This window comes from Dromiciops gliroides, chromosome 3, assembly GCF_019393635.1.
Source record: "Dromiciops gliroides isolate mDroGli1 chromosome 3, mDroGli1.pri, whole genome shotgun sequence".
Classification (NCBI taxonomy): Eukaryota; Metazoa; Chordata; class Mammalia; order Microbiotheria; family Microbiotheriidae; genus Dromiciops; species Dromiciops gliroides.
Genome location: NC_057863.1, coordinates 195573781 through 195583294, shown reverse-complemented (window position 1 = coordinate 195583294; position 9514 = coordinate 195573781). Strand labels below are relative to the sequence as shown.

Here is a 9514-nt window from a genome sequence, read left to right as displayed (position 1 = left end):
AAAGTTACATGCAAAGATCAATGGTTTCTAGCTTTCTAGTCCCTTGACCCTTGACTTAAAAAAAATCCAGTCAGAATAAACTTAGAGCCTAGAAACATAAGTTGGTTTATTTTTAACTTTTTAAGGTATAGCAACCACTGACCATAAAAAGCTTGCAATTTTTGACACAGGTAGACCTGATAGAAAAGACAAGGTAAAGATAACATTAATTTTGCCATCATTATTCAGTGCTTTCATATGATCTCTGTCCAAATATTAAGCAATTTACCACTTGGTGAAATGCAGAAGACTTCCCTAGGGAGTATATATTATACCAGATAACACAAACAGGAGTACATACACACACACACACACACACACACACAGAGAGAGAGAGAGAGAGAGAGAGAGAGAGAGAGAGAGAGAGAAAAAAAGAAAAGAAAAAAGAAAAAAATGTATTCAAGCTCTCCTAAGTCAAATGGCATCATCATAAGTAGTTTTATCTTACTATTATGTTTGCCTTCTTAGAAATGAGCTCAACTTCAGAGAAATCTGGGAAAACTTATATGAACTTCAGAATTAAGGGAGCCAAACCAAGAGATAGAAAAACATAAAACACAATATTATGAAGATAGACTTCCATAGGCCAGTGCAATGATCAACCAAAATTCCAGAAAAAACATAATGAAAAGTTTCCCATCTTCTGTATAGAAAGAATTTAGGGGAGGGGCCAAGTTGGTGGAGAGAAGCCAGGAAATTACCTGAGCTCTCCCGAGTTTCCCTAAAAAACAACATTAAATCAAGCCTCTAAATGAGTTCTGAACCTACAAAAAGACAGAGACACAATCTTCCAACTTGAGATAATTTAGAAGACTTCAGGAAAGGTCAGTCTTACTTGGGTAAAAGGAGAGCACAGCACAGCTCTGCTCAGCACAACACAGCATAGCACAGAGGCGTTGCGCGAGTTAATAGGAGTATCTTGTCCATAGCACAGCAACTGAGACTCCTTGACCCTGACTCAGGTGGTGCAGTAGTCCAGTTGGGAGATCCACCAGCACCAACTGAGAGGGTAAACTGCCAGCTAGAGAACCACCCACAGGACAGGGGAAACTACACCAAGCCATCCTAGCACAGGCATCAAGGACAGGGAGCAAGCAATGGGCAGTAAGGAATCCACAAGGCCCAGAAGCTTCAAAGCAGAAAGCCAGTGACCAGGTCTCTCTTTCTCAGCAAAAGAAGGTTGAAACAGTGAACCCTGTGACCCCGGACCAGACCTCAACTTTAAAAGTAAAAAACAAACAAACAAACCCAAACAAATAAAGAGATAATAAGTCACAATCTGAGTAAGAAACAGAAAAGGGCCCTTAGCAATGAGAGCTTCTGTGTCAACAGGGAAGAGCAAAACTGATATGAGGACAATCCTCTCAAAATGCCTACACTGTGAAGCCTCAAAGAGGAAAGATGAATTGGTTGTGAGACCAAAAAGCCTTCTTGAAATCGCTAAAAAATTTTTTAAAATTCAAATGAGAGAGGGTGGAACCAAGATGGTGGAAGAAAGGCAAATAACTTCTTGGACCTCCCAACATGATAAAGTCAAAAACCTCCAAGTAATGCCATAGAACAATTCCTGGAGCAGCAAAACCCACAAAAAGATGGGGAGATTATTTTCCAGCCAAAGATGGCTTAGAATGTTGGCAGAAGGGGTCTGCTATACCAAAGTGGGAGGGGAGCCTAACCATGTGGTCATGCCAACACAGATCCAGACCAAGGCCACATGCAAATTCATCCCCAGGCTGGCCACCCAGACCCAGCCATGCTAACACAAATCCAGACACAGGCTGCACCACAAAGATCCAGCCCCAGGCAGGCCATCCAGACCTGGGTCCACTGATGCAGATCCAGACCCAGGCAGGCTGCACCAGAGAAAGAGACCCCAGGACCTTCTGAAAAGGCTGCAGTTCAGGCAACTTCTGGAACTAAGCTCATGTTTTGGTGAGAGGGCTGAGCAGTTGGCAGGGGTCTCTGCAGCCACAGGGAAACAGAAAGCAGTCTTGAGTGGTAGTGGCAGCCCAGGTGGGGGAGGGGCACAGGCTCACCAGAGCTCTCAAACTTAGTGAAACCAAATTTTGTTTCCTGGTTGGTTAGCAGGTAGGCTTGGGTTGATAACAGACCAGAGAATAGGCCAGGCGAGTGAAGAACTTGCCTCTCCTTAAATCATACCACTTTAGAACCCCTGAAGCTTGGGACAATGCATCCTGGAAGCAGTGCCCCACTTTAAGAAAGAGTTAAAATTCAAATGAGATAGGCAGAAGAAAAAATGGGAAAATAAATGAGAGAAATGAAAGCTACACAAGAAAATTATGAAAAAAAGAATCAACAGCTTGGAAAAGGAAGCACAAAGATTGACTGAAGAAAACAATTCCTTAAAAAATTCATTTGGCCAAATGGAAAAAGATGTACAAAAGCTTACTGGGAAAAAACAACAACAAACAAACAAACCAAAAAACAACAAGCAATGACGTAAAAATTGGGAAGATGGAAGATAATGACTCCATGAGACACCAGGAATCAGTCAAAGAGAATCACCAAGATGAAAAAAATAGAATTGGAAAGACAACTGACCTGGAAAATAAATCCAGGAGGGATAATATGAGAATTATTGGACTACCTAAAAGCCATCATCAACAAAAGAGTCTAGACACCACATGCCCAGATATTTTAGAATCAAAGGATAAAATAGTCATTGAGAGAATCCACCTCCTGAAAGTGACCCCAAAAGAAAAAAAAAAAGTCAAGGAATAGTGTAGCCAAATTCCAGAATTATCAGGTGAAGGAGAAATTCTGGCAAGCAGCCAGAAAGAAACAGTTTAAATATCATGGAGCCACAGTCAGGATTGCACAGGACCTGGTGACTTCAATGTTACAGGATCAGAAGTCTTGGAACATGATATTCCAGAAGGCAAAGGAACTTGGATTGCAACCAAAAATCAAGCAAAACTACTTTGCCCAGCAAACCAGGAAGGAGTAGGTCTTTAGGACCACTGAATCAGAAACAGCAGCAACTTTTTCCAAAGCTCTCAGCCCAAAGACAGTAAGGAAATCAACAACTGATAAGGAGATTACATTTGCTGGCACTGGGGGCAGACTCTGTTGCTTCACCCAAACTTAGATCTGGGTCATGGTCCTGGGTGGCAGTTTCAGGGCTAGGAGGATTACTAGCACACCATAGCTTGTGACTAAAGTGGAGTAGGGCCCCCTCTTAACAATTTAGGGCAGAAAAGAGTACATGTGGTCATACACAGTCTCTGAGAATAATAAACACATCTCTCCTTAGACCATACCAGCTTGGAATAACTGATAACTTACAGGTCCCTAGAATTATCTCTGAAAACAGCTATACTAAAGAACTGAAGCTTGGGACAGTGCACCCTCTATCCTGAAAACAAAGCCCCACTTTAACAAAGAGATAAAAGTTAAGAAATGGATTGGGGAAATGAGTAAAGAATAGAAAAAAATTCTGACCATAGAAAGTTACTATGGTGATAAGGAAGATCAAAACACACCCTCTGAAGAAAACAACAACATCTAATCTCCAACATCCAAAGCCTCTGAGAAAAAGATGAATTGGTCTCAGGCCATGGAAGAGTTCAAACATTATTTTGAGCCCATTGTCTGGGTGTCTGAGAGTGGGGGCCTGCTGCCAGCTGGGCTTCCTTGAGGGCAGAGCTTGGACATGGCTTTGAGGGGCCGTTCCAGGGGAAGATGAATAAAGGCTGGTTGGAGCTGGAGAGCAACCCAGGCCTTTTCATCCTGTTGGTAGAAGATTTTGGTGTTAAAGGGGGTACAAGTTGCGGAGATCTATGATCTTCAGAGCAAATGCTAGGGTCCAGTATATGGCTTCATCATCCTCTTCAAATGGATTGAAGAATGTCTATCCGACTCAAGGTCTCTACCCTAGTGGATGAGACTTCTGTGATCGAAGATGACATTGTGAATAACATGTTCTTCACCCATCAGCCAATTTCCAACTCCAACATGCCTTACTGAGTATCCTTCTGAACTGTAGCAATGTGGACCTGGGCCCATCACTGAGGTGAATGAAGGATTTCACCACGGGCTTCAGCCCATAGAGTAAGCGATATGCCATTGGGAATGCTCCAGAGCTGGCCAAAGCACATAACAGCCATGCCAGGCCTGAGCCACAACACCTGCCCTAGAAGCAGAATGGAATCAGCACTGTGTAGACCATGGAAGCATTCCACTTTGTCAGCTATATCCCCATTAAGGAACGTCTCTTTGAGCTGGATGGGCTGAAAGTATGCCCCATCGACCTTGGGGGGAAGATGAAGAGTGGACAAAGCCTGCTGAGTCATCATGGAATGGATTGGCCTAGCAACAGCATATCATGACATCGGATTTAACCTGATGGCAGTAGTGCCTAACCAAAGGATCAAGTATGAATTTAAGCTACATGTCCTGAAGATGAACTGACAGACAGTGTTGGAGGCCTTGCAGCAGCTGATCTGAGTGACTCAGCCAGAACTGATTCAAACCTAGAAGTCCCAAGAGGGTCAGCCCCCTGAGGATTCCAAGCCAGCCTCCTGCAAGCCCTCTCTGGTGCTTGAAATGAGCAAGACCCCACTGGCCTCTGAGGGTTCCCAAACAGATGGACCTGAATAGATGTCAGGACCTTGCCAACCAGCCCCCACACATAGTCCACCCAGCAAACCCAAGCTCATGGTGAAGCCTCCGGTCAGCAGCCTTAATGGGGTTCTAGCAAACCCTAGTCCCATAGTTCAGTGGCTCCCAGCTTTCCTGGATAACCACAACTATGCCAACTATGAAGAAGAGGACCTGGCAGCAGGCCTAGGCCAAAGCCAGGTCCCAGTTCATCCACCACAACAATACTTAGATGATGAGGATGAATGTGATGATGAGGAAGAAGAGGATGTTCGGAACACAAATTCTGCCATCAGGTACAAGCAGGAGCCCTTGGCTACCTCCTCCAATGGGCTGCACGTGTACTGCATCCCAACACCATCAATGTGCTGGCTGAGAAGCTCAAGGAATCCCAGAAAGACCTTTCGATTCCTCTGTCCATCAAGACTAGTGGGGGTGCTGGAAGCCCTGCTGTCGCCGTGCCCTCTCACTCTCAGCCTTCACCCACCCCCCAGAAACGAGAGCACCGACACAGCTTCTGAGATCAGCAGCGACTTTAACTCGCTACTCCGCTCACCCATCTGTTCTGCCAACCCCACCCGCCCATCCAGCCCCGTCACCTCCCATATCTCCAACGTGCTTTTTGGGGAGGACGATGGGTTGCTGCGAGTGGACCGTATGCGCTGCAACCGGCCTGTGCGAGACTTGGGGCCTGTCATCAGCACGGGCCTTCTACATCTCTCTGAGGATGGGGTGCTGTGCCTTCGCACCATCACAGAAGGTGGGAAAGGGTCATCAACAATTGTCAAACAGAGCCAGACCTCCCAGATCAGTGTCGTGCTGGAGGAGGAGGCGCCTCAGCCGAGTGATAGAGAAAAAGCCGGGCTGAGCGTGCCCCCTGAGCAGGGAAAAGTATTCCCCCAAAGAGCTGCTGGCGCTGGGGAAGTGTGTAGAGGCAGAGATCGCAAACTATGAAGCGTGTCTCAAGGAAGAGGTGGAGAAGAGGAAAATAATTAAGATTGAGGACTAGAGAAGAACCCACAACTACGATGAGTTCATCTGCACATTTATTTCTATGCTGGCTCAGGAAGGCATGCTGGCCAACCTTGTGGAGCACAACATCTCCGTGAGACAGCGACAGGGCGTCAGCATCCGCCTGGCTCCACAAACAGAGGAAGCTGATAGAAACGCTCCGGTCCTTACAAAGCCAAGCGGCAGTGAGAGACCTCCTGGCCCAGGGCTGGGCTTTCCATATGCTCCCTAATCGATCAGAGAGCATTCCAAGGGCTAGGCAGCCTTGAGCTGCCCCTACCTGTTCTTTCCTTCCCCCACCCCTGGACCCAGTATTACTGTACAGTTTAAAGTGGGAACCTTGTTCCATGCAGGTTCCCTTGTGTCGCTCACACTACACACTTCCTGCTGGCCCTTTAGAAATAAGGGGAACTTCTTGATCACATGGCTCTCAGCCTCCTCCAAGTCCCTCCCTGTTGGCCTGACTGCCTACATCTTAAATTCCCAGGTTTCAGGGGTGGGCACTGGGCAGGTCAGCCAAAGATTGACGCACAGTCAGTGTAGTGGGAACTCTATCTGTGGGAACACCCCCTTTGCTCCCCTTTGTCATCTGAGCCCACCCACAGTTGGCTGTGGACCATCTGCCCCAAGTGATACATGCATCCCATTGACAGCCAGGGCCCTGGCTCCCTGCCTCAGTGACAGCAGTATATATATATATATATATGTATGTATGTATGTGTATGTATATGTATATGTATATATTACACATATATGTAATTATTTTGAAAATCAGGTAAGAGAGGTAGAGGAACAATTGGGAAGAGAAATGAGAGTGATGCAAGAAAATCATGAGAAAAGTGTCAATAGCTTGGTTAAGGAGACACAAAAAATTATAAAGATAATAACAACTGTAAAAGCAGAATAGGGTAAATCCTAAGAGAGACACAAAAATTCTCTGAAGAAAATAAAAACTGTAAAAAGTAGAATTGGCAGAATGAAAAAGGAGGTAGAAAACCTCACTGAAGAAAAATTTTACTCAAAAATTAGAATTGAGCAAACGGAAGCCAATGAATTTATGAGAATAAAGAAAAAATTAAACAAAACTAAAAGAATGAAAAAAATAGAAGATAATGTGAAATGTCTCAATAGAAAAACAACTGACCTGGAAAACAGAAAGGGAAGGGAGAGGTGGAATGCACTAAATAATCTTATACAAAAGAGGCAAGAAAAATATTTTACAGTAGATGGGAAGATGGGGGAGATGAGGAAGAGTGAGTGAATCTTACTCTCATTAAAATTGTCTTAAAGAGGGGAAAACACACTCAATTGGGCATAAAAATCAATCTAATCTTGTAGGAAAGTTGGAGGGGAAGGGGATAAGATGGAGTGCAGTGGGTCAGAGAGGGTGGATTAGTGTAGGGAGTAGTTAGAAGGAAAACACTTTTGAGGAGGGACAGGGTGAAAGGAGAAAGAAAATAGATTAAACTGGGTGGGAATAGAATGGAGGGAAATTTGTGGGAAAATTTTGAAGGAAGTTTTTTTCTGATAAAGGCCTCATTTCTCAAACATACAGATAACTGAGTCAAATTTATAAAAATAAGAGTCATTCCCTAATTGATAAATAATCAAAAGTTATGAAAAGTTTTCAGATAAAATAATCAAAGCTGTCTATAGCCATATGAAATATGCTCTCACTATTAATTGGAGCAATGCAAATTAAAACAATTCTGGAGGGGCAGCTAGGTGGCACAGTGGATAAAGCACCAGCCCTGGAGTCAGGAGGACCTTAGTCCAAATCTGGCCTCAGACACTTAACACTTACTAGCTGTGTGACCCTGGGCAAGTCATTTAACCCCAATTGCCTCACCAAAAAAGCAAAACAAAACAAGACAAAAAGCAAACCAACAAACAAAAAAACAATTCTGGAGTACAACCTCATACATATTATATTAGCTAAGAGCCCAGAAGAGAAAAATGACAAATATTGTAGGGGATGTGAGAAAAATGAGACACTAAATCACTGATGGAGTTGTCAACTGATTTAATCATTCTATAGAACAATTTGGAACTATGCCCAAAGGGCTATAAAACCATGAATACTCTCATCTAGGAATACCACCACTAGATCTGTATCCAAAAAGAAATAAAAAAGGAAAAAGACCTATAGATACAAATTTTTTTTATAGCAGCTCTATTCTAGTGGCAAAAAATTGGAAATTGAGGGGATGCCCATCAATTGGGGAATAGCTGAATAAAGTGTGGGATGTGATTATAATGGAATACTATTGTACCATGAGAAATAGCACAATCGAAGATGCTATCAGAAAAATCTGGAAAGATTTACATGAGCTGATAAAAAGAGAAATGTACTGTGTTCAAAGAAACAACAATATTATAAGATGATCAGCTATGAATGACTTAGCTATTCTAAGAAATACCATAATCCAAGATAACTCTGAAAGACTTATGATGAAAAATCTTATCAATCCCCCAAAAAAGAACTTATGGTGTCTGCATACAGATTGAAACATTAAAAAAACAAAACAAAACAAAAAACCCTTTCTTTTTTATTTTTCTTGGGGTTTTTTTTTTTGGTCCGTTTTCTTCTACAACATGCCTAATAAGGAAATGTTTTGTATGACTACACATGTACAACTTATATTGAATTGCATACCTTCTCAAAGTGGGAGAGAGGGAGAGAATTTTAAACTCAAAGTTTTAAAAACAAATGTGTTAAAAATTGTTTTTACATATAATTGGGGAAAATAAAATGTTAATTAAATAGAAAAAAAGGAAAAGAAGAAAATACCTTAAAAATACAATTGGCAAATTGAGGAAAAAACAAACAATGGAAAAAGCAATTCTTTAAAAACTAGAATTGGACAATGGGGGAGGAAAGACAGTCCCTTTTCAGACCTCTCCCTATGATCCCTCAAAATAGCCCCAAATAACGCCATAAGACAATTCCTGGAGCAGCAGGACCCACAAAAGGACTGGGTGAGTCATTTTCCAGCCAAAGATGACTTAGAAGGTTGGCAGGAAAAGTATGTTGTACTAAGGTGAGAGTGGAGGACAGACCTAGGCTGTGTCAGCACAGATCCAGCCCCAGGCAGGTGGTGCCAGAGAACCAGGCCTCTAGAGCCTCTGAATTGGCTGTAGTGGCTACTTCTGGAACTCAGTTCACGGTCTAGTGAGGGGGTCTAGCAGTTGGCTGGGGGGAAATTGCAGGGGTTTCTGCTGGCACTGAGGCAGAGCTCTGTTATGTTGCCTGTGCTCAGAACTAGGAAGCAGTCTTGAGTGGTGACCCAGGTTGGGTGGTGGGTGGTGCAGGCATGTCTAAGCTTGCAACCACAGTAAAACAGTATTCTGTTCCTGGGTTAAAGAGCAAGCAGGCCTGTGATTACTTGCAGACCAGAGCACAGGCTATGGGAGTATAGAATGTAAATCGCATCATGTGGGACCTGCTGAAGCTTGGGAAAGTGCACCCAGTCCTTTTGGGGGTTGTGGTGCTTCAGGACATGTCTTATGACATTATTTAGAGCTATTTGGAGGGATCATAGGGAGAGGTGGAAGATAATGACTGAGAGACATCAAGAATCAGTTAAGCAACATTAAAAGAATAAAAAAAATGAAAATGTAAAATACCTCAGCTGAAAAAAAAACTGACTTGGGAAATAGATGCAGGAGAGATAATTTAAGAATTGTTGGACTACCTAAAAGCCACGATCACAAAACCAGCCTAAAGAGCATCTTTCAAGAAATTAAGGAAAATGGCATGGTATTCTAGAACCAGAGGATAAAACAGTCATTTTAAAAAAATCCACCAATCATCTCCTGAAAGAGATCCCAAAATGAAAACTCC

General features: G+C 43.1%; 1 pseudogene; it reads left to right on the top strand.

Annotated features, from left to right (window-relative positions):
- The first annotated feature begins 3741 nt into the window (after nucleotides 1–3741).
- On the top strand, nucleotides 3742–5859 carry LOC122751525 (annotated as a pseudogene).
- Nucleotides 5860–9514: the final 3655 nt, after the last annotated feature.